The sequence below is a fragment of the Centrocercus urophasianus genome, unplaced genomic scaffold, assembly GCF_019232065.1.
Source record: "Centrocercus urophasianus isolate 14NV4802_14NV808 unplaced genomic scaffold, USGS_Curo_1.0 seq_32, whole genome shotgun sequence".
In the NCBI taxonomy this organism is placed as follows: Eukaryota; Metazoa; Chordata; class Aves; order Galliformes; family Phasianidae; genus Centrocercus; species Centrocercus urophasianus.
Genome location: NW_024884889.1, coordinates 9,165,692 through 9,181,228, shown reverse-complemented (window position 1 = coordinate 9,181,228; position 15,537 = coordinate 9,165,692). Strand labels below are relative to the sequence as shown.

The 15,537-nt window shown below is 39.4% G+C and overlaps 1 long non-coding RNA gene across 1 annotated transcript in view; it reads left to right on the top strand.

Annotated features, from left to right (window-relative positions):
• The window catches only part of LOC122166126, a 15,822-nt gene extending 6,223 nt beyond the window's left edge, over nt 1-9,599 (top strand). The window contains exons 2-3 of the long non-coding RNA XR_006170672.1: nt 6,227-6,419; nt 7,236-9,599. This is a non-coding gene — a long non-coding RNA (uncharacterized LOC122166126). The remainder of the gene's footprint in view (nt 1-6,226; nt 6,420-7,235) is intronic.
• The last annotated feature ends 5,938 nt before the right edge of the window (nt 9,600-15,537 follow it).

The following is a 15,537-nucleotide window of genomic DNA, read 5'->3' as shown; positions in this document are numbered from 1 at the left end:
CTAAAAGAAGCAGCAATAATGTATATGTTTTGGAATCCCTAAATTCGTTTAAAAACACTTGCTTTGAATGGAGGTATTCTAGTATTAACAGAACCTGTTTCTCAGTAGGTGCAAAATTCCCATTTTTAAAGTGATCCATAGCTGACACTGGTATAGTAGAAGGATTTTCATAGCATGACAGAGTTAGACAGCATACTTACACTTATTAGACTACCTTTATTTTTCTCCCCCCTCACAGTGAATTGTCATGGATTACTCTTGCTGCACTTTGGCCTGTGTTTGTAATTACCATGGCAAACTGGGAAAAAGTACAGTAAGTGACTTCTGAGATGAAGATTGGTCTTCCAGGGATGGGTAGTGCCACTGGTGGGTGCAGTTGTGAAATGTGGCAACCAAGTGGTAATTCACCTGTTGGGGTGATGTGTCCCCTGCACTTTATCTACATGGACTTTGGCCTTCCATGTCAGTAGAGGATGTTTAAAGAATGAATGTTTAAAAGGCAAATGAATCCCTTTGTGTTGTGCAGTCCTCAGCCTGCTAAAGGAGAAATAATCTAAATCCTGCAGCAGGGGGAGCTGAGCGCCTTGTCTTGAAAAGGCTTGCAGGGAAATACAGCTTCAGAAGAAGCCTAAGGCTTCTACTCATTTAAAGGCTTGCAGTGGTTTTGCTGTCTAAATACAGTTGCAGTGGTAACAATTATTGTGTTTAATTAAAAAAATGAAAATTGTAATTTTGGGGTGAAATCTGGTCCTGTTTAAGCCAATGTGAAGGTGAATAAGCAGCATTACTGCAGCTAGCATTCTGAAGCCTTCTTCTGTCAGCCTTGAGTTAGACTTCAAAGTTTATAAGCAGCAGAGGAAATTACTCATGGCAATGTTGGTATTTGCAGGAATAATAACTTTGTAAGGGGTAGCTGGATTTTGAAAAATGTCTTGGTTGGCCGAGAATATTTTCCTGTTAGTTATTTGGAAGTGTTCAAGGCCTGGCTGGATGAGGCTGTGAGCAACCTGATCCAGAGGGAGGTGTCCCTGCCTGTAGCAGGGGATTGGAATGAGGTGATCTTAAAGGGTCTTCAACACAAACCATCCTGTGATTCTATCTTCCTTTGCAGACAGTGAAATAACTGTAGGACCTCCTTCTCAAGCATGGCTCTGTATTTCACTTGAGTGTCCTAAATTCTAGTAAGTCTCCAACTTTTTTCTCTTATTCCTCTTCTCTCTTCAGTCTTTTCAGTGGAGTGAAATATGAATGTAGAAGGCTGGCTGCTTAATTACAGGATGAAGCACTCCGGTTAGTGCTATTTTGCAGAATATCCTTTTGGTAAATTTCTCTAAATCCTCCAGTTAATTTGCTGATGTATCCTTCCTGAATACATCAGCATCTTTGTCTAGTGAGAGGACAGGAGGACTTGCCAAATTCAAGTAGAAGGAGAAAGAGGTGCAGCTTAGAAATGTGTTTATCCTGCATAGATTTTTCACTCATTACTTTGGATTATTTCCTATTCAGTTGTAAGAACTGAATTTGCTACTTAGGAAGAAGTGCAGTGGGAATGTGCCATATAAGGAGGACTTTGGAGTTGTTATACTGATGAAAAATCTGGAGCCAAAGTAAAGGACAAAATGGTTCAGGCTTCAGATAATTTTCACTCCACTGACATTGATGTAATCATCCTCTGAATCAGAATTTGAGCATGTTTGTGAGCTAAGATGTTGTAAGGAAAAGAACTATGTGCACAGAAGTTGTCAGGCAGCCAAGTCCATCCTGGGCTTGTAATTATACTTTTTTTTTTTTTTTTTTTTTTTACAATTAAATTAATATTTTTTTTCAAATAAATATCGATTGTTTTATTAAGCTGCTCCTTTGTATACAAAAATATAGTTCCACAGTTATTGTTTGGTGCTGGTAGTGACTGAAGGTAGGGTAAACCAGGAAGAGTTCCTTTGAAGTGAATGTGGAATTGTCCTGATGTATGTAATGCTGTGTAGATAGAGGTTCCCAGATGATTAAATTACATTGTTTTGAAAAATTTAGAGCATCTCAGGAATTGTTGTATACAGGGAAAAAGAAAATTTCATCGATTCCTCAAGTATTTATTGTATTTCATTGTATTTTTATTGTATATTGTGTAATCTGAAGCATAATGGTGGCTTACTTCTCACTTTCTCTGTTAGCAAAACTTAATCCTGGTTCTAAAAGGATACTTCCTGGTGCCTGAGGCTTGAAGTTTGCCTTGTTTGGGTCCATAAGGATATGGCACTTCTGCTCTAATTTGCTCAGGAAGTAGAAACATTGTAGGTTATCTTACACAGCAGTTATGATTAATTTAGCATTTATTGTTCTATACATTATAGGTTATCATGTGTAGCTGACCAGAGAAAACTAGAAAATCTCTTGAAAATCCTGACTGTGGCAGGTGTTACCCTCTTAAGAGCAAAACTTTCTTGTAGCTCAGCTTTACCTTGGGACATGAAGAATTTATTAAACGTGAAGCCCTTCTTTCTAGTAGGCAGGGCAGTCATTGAAAAGGTCATCTTTTAAAACAGTTTGAAGTACGTTCTGCATTGCAGAAAGCATTTGACATTTCATTTTTGCCCTGCTTTTTCACGTGTAGCCATGCACATAGCACCTATGGTGCATTTGCTGCCGTAACTCAGTAGTCAGAGTACAAAATCACAACTTGCTAGAATTTGAAGGAAAGTAGTTTCTGCTTAATTTTGGATTACATGTCAAATCCTTTACATCTACATTTAAGTTTCAGTTAAAATGAAGAATATCACTGTAATTTTTAACATCTTTTTTAATAAATACCTTGAGGTAATTCTTAAAGGAATATATAGTCTGAAAAAATAAATATGCATTCAGGATTTTCAAGACAGAACTTACACGAGTGCTAAGTTGCAGCTTCCTATGCTTTGTGCCCATTAGCTTTGTCAAAATGTTTGTTACCAGTGTGTCACTAGGCTAATGTTCTGCTGGTGAAATGTGTTGGGTTGTTTTTTTTTGTGCATGGTTGTTGCTGGGGTGTGGAGGCGTGATATTTATGAACAAGTGTTCATGAAGTCAGTATATTCTCTGAGCTGTCTCGTGAAGAATCCTGCTAGCTGTTTACAGCTCTGGAGCAGACAGTGCTCTTTGTTGGCAGGTCAGTAGGTAGAGAAAGGAGATGTGTGATGGATGATTTCCATTTAATTTGAACAGAGCTTCTCTTTGAAGTGGCTAAAGAAGTTGTATAGCCTTGCTACCAGGCTGACCTCAGATTACCAGAGGACATTATTAAGAAGAGTATGTTACGTTGGAGTCTGCAACTTGAGTGCCTTAGCTGTGAGCCATGGACTCCCTGTGTTGTAGGTGGAACACAAAGCAGTATAGTTATCAATAAAGCCAAGTGTATGGGTGCACTTCTCCTTAAGGATGCACTATCTATCTTGTAGTTGTGGAATGAGGTGAGATTGTCCCCTTATAAGCATTAAAAATCCTTTCTTTATGGAGCCAAATGCATAGGGAGGTTTTTTTTATTATTATTATTATTATTATTTTTATTTTATTTTTTTGCTTTCCCAGCCAAAATATAGCCACTATGGCAAGTCCCTGTTACATCTTCCAGCAGGCTGGAGTGACTGAACTCTTGGCAGCCTCCTGCATCCCTACTTGAGCCTTCCTGTGCTCAAGAGATACCAGATGACACAGGCAAAAATGAAGACCTTCACTGTTTTATTGGGATGCTGAGACCAATGGTCCTTTTTATTGATATTAAGCTTTTCTTAGGACCTTGAAGTTGAGATTAAGGCTTAATGCCATCTTGCTTAAAAGCTAAGTTTGTAGTGTGCTACAATTTCCTCACTATTTAAAACAGCATCCCATCAGTCTGTAGTTTTGTTCACTTGTTTTTCTGATCACCTTGGAAAGGGAAGGTTTTTTGTTTTTTTTTCAACCTCCAATGCAAATCAAAATATGAAGACAAAAAAGATCAGCATGTGGTCTGCTGTAAATAGGTGTATCTTAAGTGTGAATATAGTACCTAGTTAGAATAGAACTACTTGCAGTGAAAGCTTGGTAAGTGATGAGCTGCAGACCCCTTTGGCTTGTCTGGTTAGCCTTCCTTAAATTCATTAAAAAACACTCTAGTGGATTTTAGTCTATGAACGCTTCGTTCTTAATAATCTTGCAGTTGCTGAATTACAACCTTTGGAGAATAGAAAGAGAAGCTAACAAGATGACAGAATCTAAAAATATCTCCTTACTTTCTGTGTGAAGTATCTTTATAAATGCAGTTGGTTCACTGAAACATTGAACTCCGGGTTTTTGACGTAGTTTTCAGTAACTGTGTGGAAGAAATACGGAGTGGTTTTAGTGCAAGCTTAGTTTGCATTCAATGATTCAATAATCTGGTGATTATTCCTGGTGAATCTGGTAAGATAGAAATTTTGACTTCTCAACTTAGTTGTTGTCAGATCAATTTGATTCTTGTAACCATTCAACCAACAAGGATGAAAATGTAGTAAGAGCAGTTGTATCACTAATAAAACACGGTACTAAGTTGACTGTTCAGCAGACAGGATGTAGAAGGATAGAAAGCATAATAATAACTTCATTATGTTAAGAATTAATTTTTAGGAGAAAATAACATTATTTTTTTTTATGGAGGATCATTTGAGTAGGACAGAGTAGGGACTGTGTTTTAAAAAAAAAAAAAAATTGACTCTATAAAGGACTTTGGACTCAGTATCCAAGAAGAACAGTAAATAGAAGGTATTCAGGTAGAATAGTAAGTAGAAGGTATTTGATTGAATCAAATGCACAAGAGTGGAGTGTTTCTCCTTAGAATTCCAAGATTTGATCTAATAGTTGATTTATATACTGTATTATCTCTTTAAACTCTGTTTATGGGCTGCCTTGGCCCAGTTCTGTGACTAGTGGGGTGGAGGCACTCACAGATCCATGCCACCGAAAAGAGGAAATGGGGGAAAAGGGTGGGAAGATGCGCCCCGAAACAAAACAGCAGCAACAATGTGAGGAGAAACAAACTAATTTACTGAATATCAGAATGCAACACACTGTAATACGGTATAATGGAGTATAATTATAATAGCAGCTAATAAATCAAATATAATGAGTGTCTGAAAGCCAAAGCCTTACTGTAATGCTGAGGCGAGACGTGTGGTTGGAACAAGATGAGCCAGACAATCAAAAAGGAATTTCAGGTGACCTACCAAAGCCTTTATTTGTTTCCCTTGAGTAGAAATGACAGCAGAACAGCAAACAGTCCTCTGGGGAGTGCAGTAGTTCTTCTCTTCTGGGACATGTACCTGGACCTGGAGTGTTAACTCTTTAACTCCTAGTGCACTACATGATAGAATACCAGTAATCAATCATAAAACCATGACAGTATGATGCATGTCCTACTCTTGTAGCAGCAGGGATGAAAATGGTATTTTGCTCTTGCAGAGTACTGTACGTATTATGGAGGCACTCATTAAGTGTATTTGTGTAACTATTCTGCAATGAATGGCTTTTGTTCAAACGTAATGTGCTATCAAGAAAAAATTGTGTATGTTATTTTCCAGTTCTTTTTCTTCACTTATAATCTACTGTACCATGTAAGCACTGTAGTTTTAAGGGAGGTTCAGATGGACAGCTGTGGAGATTTCCACAGGAAAGGTTATACTGTTCTTGTGCCATTACATGTTAGCTTTCCTAAAATCAGTATATAACTGGAGAGCTAAAGCAGGCAGGATCCTCATGTGTTTTGTAATACCTTTCACGTTTGACTTGGTGTTTATGTGCCAAATAGAACGCATCTTAAAGTCAGGAGTAAGTAAATGATGGAAGCACCTACTTTTTGAAGGATTTGTTATAGTCCAGCTGTTTAAGCAAGACTGATAATCAAATTGTTAACTCTTCCTGGCTGATGTGACTTATACCTTGATTATAGGAGTTCTACAGTAAAGAATAAATAATGATTGCACAAAAAATCAGCAGCTGTGAAGCTCTGGTTTGATCACTTTTAAGTTCGCTACCTCCATGAAGCAAGTATTTATTTTTTCAGAAATGTCTGTTTTCTTGGTTCACCAAGGAATGTTTTTCAAAAAAGCCAGCAAAGCCAAATCAAACTCTCCATTTTTTCATTTCTGTGATCAGCAAGTGAGCTATGTGGTAGGGTTTCTAAAACTGTATGAAGCTTAATATATCCGAATGCCTAAAATTGCCTTGTTTTTTCATATCCTAGGTCTGTGTTGTATCTATTTCCAGGAGAAAATAAGACGTTCAGAGCAGCAAGTCAGAGAAGAATTCAGCTTTTTCAAAGGCTTCCCTTTCAGAAGTAGGACTAAGTCTGAAAGAGCCTGATGTACCTACAAGTGTGTGCAGACTAAGAACTGACAGAAGTTGCTGGATCCAGTTGCATTTCCTTGGTCTTACAAGTAAGTATGCTAAGATTCATCTTAATTGTAGCTTCTTAACCAGTCGTGTTCAAAGTGCTACGAATTGTGACTTCTTTCTGCTGCCTTTTGCCACAGAGTTCTGTGTAGGTTAGGACTCAGAATGCTCTCCTGTTTTAACAGCCTGGAGTGCCATGTCTCAGATGATTCCCTATTATTTGCCTGCTATAGAGAGCCTGCTTTGCAGGGAGGCTGGACTCAGTGGTCTCTGGAGGTCCCTTCCAGCCCCTACAATTCTGTGATTCTATTCCTTGTTTCCCTCCTTTTCTTTCTTGTTCTTCTGCTAGAAAACCTGTACGTGCAGCCTTATTACTATAAATCTGTACCTCACTCCATAAGGGCTGCTGGCTGAGCCAGGCTGGCAGTACTGCATTGTCTGCAGAAATAAATGTTCTGCATTATCTTTTCAGTGCTGCAGTTCTCAAAATGGATTCTTTTTATTAAATCAGCACCTCTAAATGACTGCCTTAAAAACACTGCTGTAATTTCATTAAATTTTCTTGCCTATTGGAAGTAGAAATACATATTGATATAGATAAGCAAGCTAATAGAAGTTGAAAGTAGCAAGAAAGCCATACTGATTATTAGTATTTAACTTCCTTGAAGTATGATTATCTGTAGGAAGGTGTTAGATAAAGCAGATACTGAAACACCTGACATTATATATAGGTACTTTTAGATGCAGTATATTCATTTATAAAAACACTTGTGTATGGTTGAATTTTCTCCTGGAATGTCCGTTGTCTTAGATACTTAGGCAAAATGGGAATTTGATGAAATGACACTTTTCCTTTTAAGATGCATTACTGGAAGAGGAAGTAAGAACAGGGAGTCAGCACCATGTGGCCATTCTGCTGTCTTTGAATGGTTGATGTGTTCCAGAGATCATTCTGGTAAATGTCTTGAGGTCATTCTGCAAGGTCTTCATAGAAGTTCAGTTCTGGTCACGAAGTTGTATTTGGATGCTGCAATTTCAATTTTCAAGAAGACTGGAACATCTCAGTAAAATCTCCTTCGGATGTGTGACATATTGTTAAAATATGTTAACATATTGTTAAAAAATGTCATATGTCCTACCACAATGCTATTGTTTCACTCTCATTGTTTGTATGGACACAGAAAAAAAACAATGGAGAATTATGCATTTGGTTTTGGTACCAGACTTCTGATTGTTGCACTCCTGTCTAGTTATTCTATCTAGCTGGTATACCAGATAGCAGACATTATGATATTAAACTCTGTGGGTTGTATTTAATATCTAAAATAAAATTTCCAGTACAATATATATCATTGCAAAGTGAATGAAGCAAATTTGGTGTCTGCTTATATATATATATATATATATATACATATAGCTTCTTCCAACTCTTCCCCCTCCATGCAGTAGCTTGATTTGACTTGGTGGCCAGAAGCTTATTAGCATTAAGGAATATAGTATTTTTGAGCCAGAGGAGCAGTGAGAAATATTGCTTTCTGCACATCTGTCAAAGGGCAGAAAGAATGAAAAAGGGAAGTAAATGATAGAATGTGAAAAATAAATTTAAAAAACCCCAACAAAATAAACAATAAGACAAACATAAACCCAACAGGTGCTACGTACTTTATATCCTGGCTGTGAGGTGACAGTACCAAGTCTGTACCAATCAAGTTGCTGTGATCTTACAATATTTGAGAGTTGGTCTGTAGCAGTCTTCCCACAGATGGCTACCAGCAAATTCCAGGATTTATGAGATGGTATGGAGTTACCTAGCCTTCTATCATATCTATCATGTCCACGGGTGAAAATCCTAGTTCTTCTCTGTGTGATTGAAAGGTTCAGTTGGCCTTTTGTGTTTCCATTTTGTGTGACAGTAGAGCAATGAACAACTTTTGTTTTGCCATGAAGATGAGCAGCAATATGCTCAGGTGTGAGTAAGGGTTGTAGCCCAGGTGTTCACACAAACACCTACAAGGAAGCCAAGTTTGATAACAAAGTGTAAGAGTGCAGTTTGGAGACCTGAAACTTTGCAGAAGATAATTCTAGTGTTCCAGAGGATGAGCTGAATGCATGAAATCAGTGTGTCTCAGTAAAGGATGCCAACTGTGGAAAAAGTACATCAGCTTAAATGCATGCAAGACACTCAGTCTTAGGAAAAGAGCTTATTCTTAAACCTAATTCTCTGTCAATGAACCTTAGTTCATGCGAACAATATCATTTTAACAAAAACTTGGATTTATTGCCCTACGCTGTAAGAGCAAGGACATGAAAATCTGGTTGAAGGAAGTGATTATTCTCTTCTATTTGGCATGTGCGAGTTGCTCCTGGAATACTGTTTAATTCTGGCTCCCCAGTACAAGAAACACGTTGATATACAAGAATGACTCCGGAGAAAATAATGTCAGGGATACTAGAATGTGTTGTATGCAAGGAGCAGCTGAAAGTTGGGTTTGTTTAGCCTGAGGATAAAACCATGGGAGGATCTTACTGCTGTCTGAAATTATCTGATGCTTAGTTTATCTGATGCTTATCTTAGTAAGACAAAACTCAACTCTTCTAGTAGGTGCACAGTGATAGGACAAGAAGCATCATATCCATGATAAAGCAGGTTAAATCCAAATTAATATAAGGAAAAAGTTTCATATTGAGGATGGTTAGACAAAAGAGCTGATTATTTGTGCAGTCTTCATCTTTGAAGATACTCAGAACTCAAGTAGAGAACCTCACCTGGTTGTTCCTGTTTTAAACCTTGTGTTCTCCAGAGTAGTTCCAGTGTGTATTGCTCTTGGAATCAAATTTCATGATCTGCTAGGAATGGTATAAAAAGAAAAAGGGGAAGAAAAAGCACCTCCAGAAAGCCCAGTTGCTGTTTTGCGAGTGGTTAGCCTTAAGGGGTGTGTGACATAGTTACCTGATTATGGATGCTCATTCCTCCTTCAGTTAAATGTACCTTTTATTTGTCAGATCAAGCTAAAATGAAAAAATGTTCAGTGTAGTCCCAGCCAACAGCTTCATTTCTCTCCACATAGCTCTGAGACATAAAATTACTTTTCAATGTTATATTTATTCAGGGAGACTATTTATGTTGGAGAATTCCCTCAGACTTTCTCAGCTTCCACTAGAAAATAAATGTATTCATTTGTTGTTGTGACACTACCTTTGAGATGGCAAACATATTTTTTTTATTTATGTACACATGTTTTATATATGTATATATAAACAATATCTATGAATTAATTAAAACAGTACCTTTTTACTGTCTACTTTTATAACACCTGGGTTGCATGAGCATTTATTTCACATTTATTTATTATTTTACATTTATTATTTTATTTCACATTTCACCTGGTAGCCTTCTATGATGTTGTCTCTGGCTGGGTGGATAGGGGGAAAGCAGTGGATGTAGTCTACCTTGATTTCAGCAAGGCATTTGATACCGTCCCCCACGACATCCTTATAACAAAGCTGAGGAAATGTGGGATAGATGAGTGGACAGTGAGGTGGGTTGAGAACTGGCTGACTGGCAGAGCACAGAGGGTTGTTGTTGGTGGTGCAGAGTCCGGTTGGAGACCTGTAAGCAGTGGTGTTCCTCAGGGGTCTGTACTGGGTCCGGTCTTGTTCAACATCTTCATCAATGACCTTGATGAGGGGATAATGGCCACCCTCAGCAAGTTTGCTGATGATACGAAGTTGGGAGGATTGGCTGACACGCCTGAAGGCTGTGTTGCCATTCAGCAAGACCTGGATAGGCTGGAGAGCTGGGCAGAAAAAAACCGGATGAGGTTTAACAAAAGCAAGTGTAGAGTCTTGCATCTGGGGAGGAATAATTGCATGCACCAGTACAGGTTGGGGGATGAGCTGCTGGAGGGGAGCTCTGCGGAGAGGGACCTGGGTGTCCTGGTGGATGACAGGTTGGCCATGAGCCAGCAGAGTGCCCTTGTGGCCAAAAAGGCCAATGGCTTACTGGGGTGCATTAAAAAGAGCGTGTCCAGCAGGTCGAAGGAGGTGATCCTCCCCCTCTACTCTGCCCTGGTAAGACCTCATCTGGAGTACTGTGTCCAGTTCTGGGCTCCCCAGTACAAAAAAGACAAGGATCTCTTGGAAAGAGTCCAGCGGAGGGCCACAAAGATGGTGAGGGGCCTGGAGCATCTCTCCTACGAGGAAAGGCTGAGTGAACTGGGTCTGTTCAGCCTTGAGAAAAGGAGACTGAGAGGGGACCTGATCCAGGTCTATAAATATCTAAGGTGTGGGGGGCAGAATGGCGAGGCCAGACTGTTTTCAGTGGTGAGTGGAGACAGGACGAGGGGAAATGGCTGGAAACTGCAGCACAGGAAGTTCCGCACAAATGTGCGCAAGAACTTCTTTACGGTGAGGGTGACGGAGCACTGGAACAGGCTGCCCAGGGAGGTGGTGGAGTCTCCTTCTCTGGAGATGTTCAAGACCTGCCTGGATGCCTACCTGTGCGACCTGCTGTAGGGAACCTGCTTTGGCAGGGGGGTTGGACTCGATGATCTCTGGAGGTCCCTTCCAACCCCTACAATTCTGTGATTCTGTGATATAAAGTATGATCACTGTATTTCATGTATGTAGTCTTTAGCGTGAAGTGTTCTGGCACAAACAAAACATGATTTTCATGCTAGTGTGGCATTCAGACAGGAAGTTGTATCCTTCCCTGCAATAACAGAGAAAACAAACAGATTGTTTATACACCTGGGACTGAAATACTTTTAAAGCTCTTTGCCCTTGCTTCTGAGCTGTCGGAGTCTATATTGTTTTGATTCATTTGCACATTATAAAGTAATCTTGTGTGGGTAGGTAACTGAGAATTTGTTGTTTCCCAGAATTTCAGTCTCTTCTGCAAACAGAATTGACAAAATGAGTTCTTTCTGTGGAACCATGCCCACGCCTACATTGGTTAATTTGGGAATTTAATTCATGGTATGTTTGCATGTAATTGCTAATGTAGAAAAATATAATAGAGTCATTCAGATTGGAAAAGAACACTGAGATTATCTTGTCCAACTGTCATCCCATCACTGCTATGCCTACTAAATCATGACCTTAAGTTCCACATCTGCCATTTTCTTGAAAATCTCCAGGGATGGTGACCCACCATTTCCCTGGGCAGCACGTTTAAATCTATTACCACTCTTTCTGAGAAGAAATCATTCCTACTATCTAATGTGAACCTTTCCTGGCTCAATTTAAGTTCATTACCTTCCATCATATTGCTACTTACATGGGAGAATAGGCCAACCCCCACCTTGCCACAGTCTCCCTTCAGGTAGTTGTAGGGAGCAATAAGGTCTCCCCTGAGCTTCCCCTTCTCTCAATTAAACAATCCCAGTTCCCTCAGATGCTCCTCATAAGACTTGTGCTCCAAATCCCTCACCAGCTTTTTCTTGCCCTTCTTTGAACATGCTTCAGGACCTTGATGTCTTTCCTGTAGTGAGGGACCCAAAATGTAGTTTTAAAGGTAAATACTAAGCACCTCCTCAGTGGGTGGGTTGACTGCCTCCCTAATCCTGCTCACTATACTGTATCTGATACAAGCCAGGATGCTATTGGGCTTCTTGGTCACCTGGTCACACTGTTGACTCGTATTTGGCTAGCTGTCTACTAACACCCCCAGGTTCTTCTCTCATATTCGTTTTTCTAGCCATGCTGGCCCAAACCTGCAGCAACAGGTAGGGTTTTTGGAATTGAAATGCTGGACCTGGCACTTGGTCTTGTTAAAGCTAATTCAATTGGCCTCAGCCCAGCTACTCAGCCTGCACAGATCCTTCTGTAGGGTCTTCCTACTGCCAGGCAGATCGACACTTCATCCTAACTTCATGTCATCTGCAAACTTACTGAGAGTGCATTCAATGCCCTCATCCAGGTCATCAGTACATTTATTAGAGAGGACAGGATGGTGAACTCCATTCAACATCATTCTCTGGGCCTGGCCATCCAGCTAGCTCAGCAAATGGCATACCTGTCCAAACCATGGACAACATCCATGCTGTTGAACTAGAAGTTGTCCAAATACATGTGCACTGGATAAGAATTTGTCTTTGCTTAGCTGCTGAGTTTCTCTGTGCTGTGTTTTTTCTCTCAGTGAATAGGATGTAATTCAAGAATAATTCATGCTATCCCTTTCCACATTGTTGTCTGTTAAGATAAAATAAAATAAAATAAAATAAAATAAAATAAAATAAAATAAAAAAGAAAAAAGAAAAAGAAAAAAAAAAGAAAAAGAAAAAGCCAAGTGTATGAGAACCTTTGAGTCATGGCCTGAACCACTGATTGAGCACCTGAGGAAAGGACCCAGTTAGCCTGGGAGCACAGGTGAAGGCAATTTACCTGCGTGATCAGAAAGGGTGGAAGCTGGCTGCACCTCTCTTACTCTCTTAGACCTTATTTAAGGGCTGACTGCCACTGGGAAAGATTTATTTCTGGAGATCCCTCCCTCGAGCTTTCCCCTGTAAACCTGGAATCTTCTGATACAGGTAAGCAATTTTCTTTCCTTCCTTTATAGCACCTTTCTATTGTGCTGATCCTCCTGTCATATTGATCTACCCAATTGCTACGTGTTTAATGACTTAATCCAAGCTGAAGTTCAGGTTGTGGAAATTGGTCGCCAGCCTGATCGTGTCCTCTTCCACGGAGGTAGTTGAAGGACAATCAGAAGTTTCAGAATTATCAGAATGTGACAGTGGATGCCTGTTCCTCTGTAATTGAGGCCTCCAGATGGGAGGTTGTAGTTAAGACCACCCTGCTGATTTAGGGGTGGGTGAAAGATCTGACCCAGCTTTCTAAAACGGGGATGGCCTAAGCACAGATGGTGGCACCTATCTCAGCCAAAGTGGTAGTCTTTATCACCACTGAAAGAAGATCCTAGGTCCAGTGATGTATCGCAGCGATGTAGCTGAAGAAACATTGGTCACTCCACCAGAGAAGAGTCCCTTTCAAGATGGGAAATCAAGATAGGAAATATCCCATTCCTGAAGGTGCCTGGTACATGGATGGCAAGTGGGCTACTGCAGGCCTATCCAGTACCAAAAGCAAACCAGGGATACGCCATCAAGGCACTCACCAAGTTGATGGCTGCCTACGGGACACCTCAAGTCATCAAGAGCAACTAAGGGACTCATTTGACTGGTGTGATGGTACAACACTTACGTATGGCTATAAATAATGTTTTGCTGAAAAATACAACAAAATCTTTTTTGCATTATATTTTTCTCCTGTTTTCAGCTACAGTCTTGCATGGAAAGCTTCTATCTCTTTTGAAGACTGCTAGAGTGGTGTGCTGATGGAAATTATGTTCTTTCCACAATTGTGTAACAGAAAGGAAACATTTCAGATAGTCATGCTTAGGAGCTGGTTTGCATACTTGATTACTTTTGACCTTCTTTGATCACTAAGTAATAAAGGTACACAGGTGGCAATCTGAATGCAAATACATTACCTTGTGAATGCAGGCTAGGGCTGCGGCGCTGCGGGTTGGGTGTTCTCAAAATTCAGAATTATTAATGTGATGTATCCTGTCATTATGAAAATTGAAGAAGTAAGGGATTCTTCATTAGCACTTTCTGAGGGCTGTTGCTAATTTACTCAATGTGTTATTTTCTTGTCTTTTTTTTTTTTTTTTTTTTTTTTTTTTTTTTTTTTAAAAAAAAAAAAAAAAAAAAAAAAAAAAAATAAAAAGATACAATTCACTTGCTCCTGAGCAAGTGAATGGAATGAGTACTTTGTTTCAGGCTTTGAGAAAAGAGAAAACTTATTTTCTATTTTCCACTTTCCACATGGAAGGAGGATGCTATGCGAAGGTGCCTGCATGGTTCTGCATATTTTACAGATGATTATTGATGTTATAATGCTCTGTAATTGATTCCTGCTTTTTCACTGCCCTAAGTTTTCTTAGCAATTATAACCTTCTGTATAGTTGAGTTGGAATTCCATCTTCAGAAAAAACTCCCATTGTCATATTCATCTCTTTCTTTTTAAAGGTAAACTGGTAAATTGCAACTAAACAGCATGCCACTTTTTCCAAAGAGCATTCTGTTCTGATATGCATTAATTTACCCATTTAAGATTGTTAGGCATCTTTGAAATGTCATGAAGTATTATGGGCATTGGAGTCAAGAATGGGGTTTAAGTACCAACCATGGGCATGAGTGGCAATTTTATAATCCACGTGCCTTGTCCAGTCCCTTAATATACTGATTTGAAGGGGCAGATAATTTCTAGTCATTCAGCTGTTGGAAATAAGTTGAACTTTTAAGTTGCTATTACCATCAATATTATTTCAAGCACTTCTTCATTCTCTTGTAGTATCTCTGTGAATCTCTTTTGTTGTGCAATCTCTTTTATTTTCGTTGTGCATTTCAGTGACTGTTGAGAGTGAGATGCATTAGTGATACAAGTGGGTTTTTTTGTTTACAAATTTCTAAATGGTGAGACAAAAGCATCTTGCTTTCCACAGTTACTTATTTTTTTCATCTTGTTGCTGAGTGGTGCATAGCCACCTCAGCCTTGGGAGTGATTTCTTTCTGTGGATGTTGTCAGCTATAAAATTCACCGCTGACCTATCTGCGGAGCTCTGCCTGAGAAAAACTAAACGTCAGAACTGTGTTCATTCAAGGAACTTGACCTCTCAGGGGCTTGACCTTTGATTGACTTCCCAGTCTGCTTTGCACTCAATGGAAATTTCTGTGATGGAGCATCATTAAGAATGCAATTTCCTTTCCCTCTTAAATATTAGCTGTATCGGCGAGAGCCCTCTTACTAAGCTTACTCATATATGGAGGAAAAAAAAAAAAGCCAAGGGCAAACCCAACAAAACAGTTAAAGAAGAAACACTGATATTGCTTGTTGCACTAGAGTATTCATTCTATATGCTGCAGTGATAAAATGACATGACCTCTGAAGTGAATCTGCTGGCGTATCTCCTACAACTAGTGACACTTCTAGCAGGAACTTCTTTTTTTAAAGTCATTCCTAAGTGTTGACATTTACACCTATTATCTCCCAGTTTCACCACATCCATCTGCTGTAAATAGAACAGAAGATTAATAATCTTTCTGCGTTTTCAACAAACTTTTTTCTGGCCAGCATTTTAGTACTTGTGTTAACAGC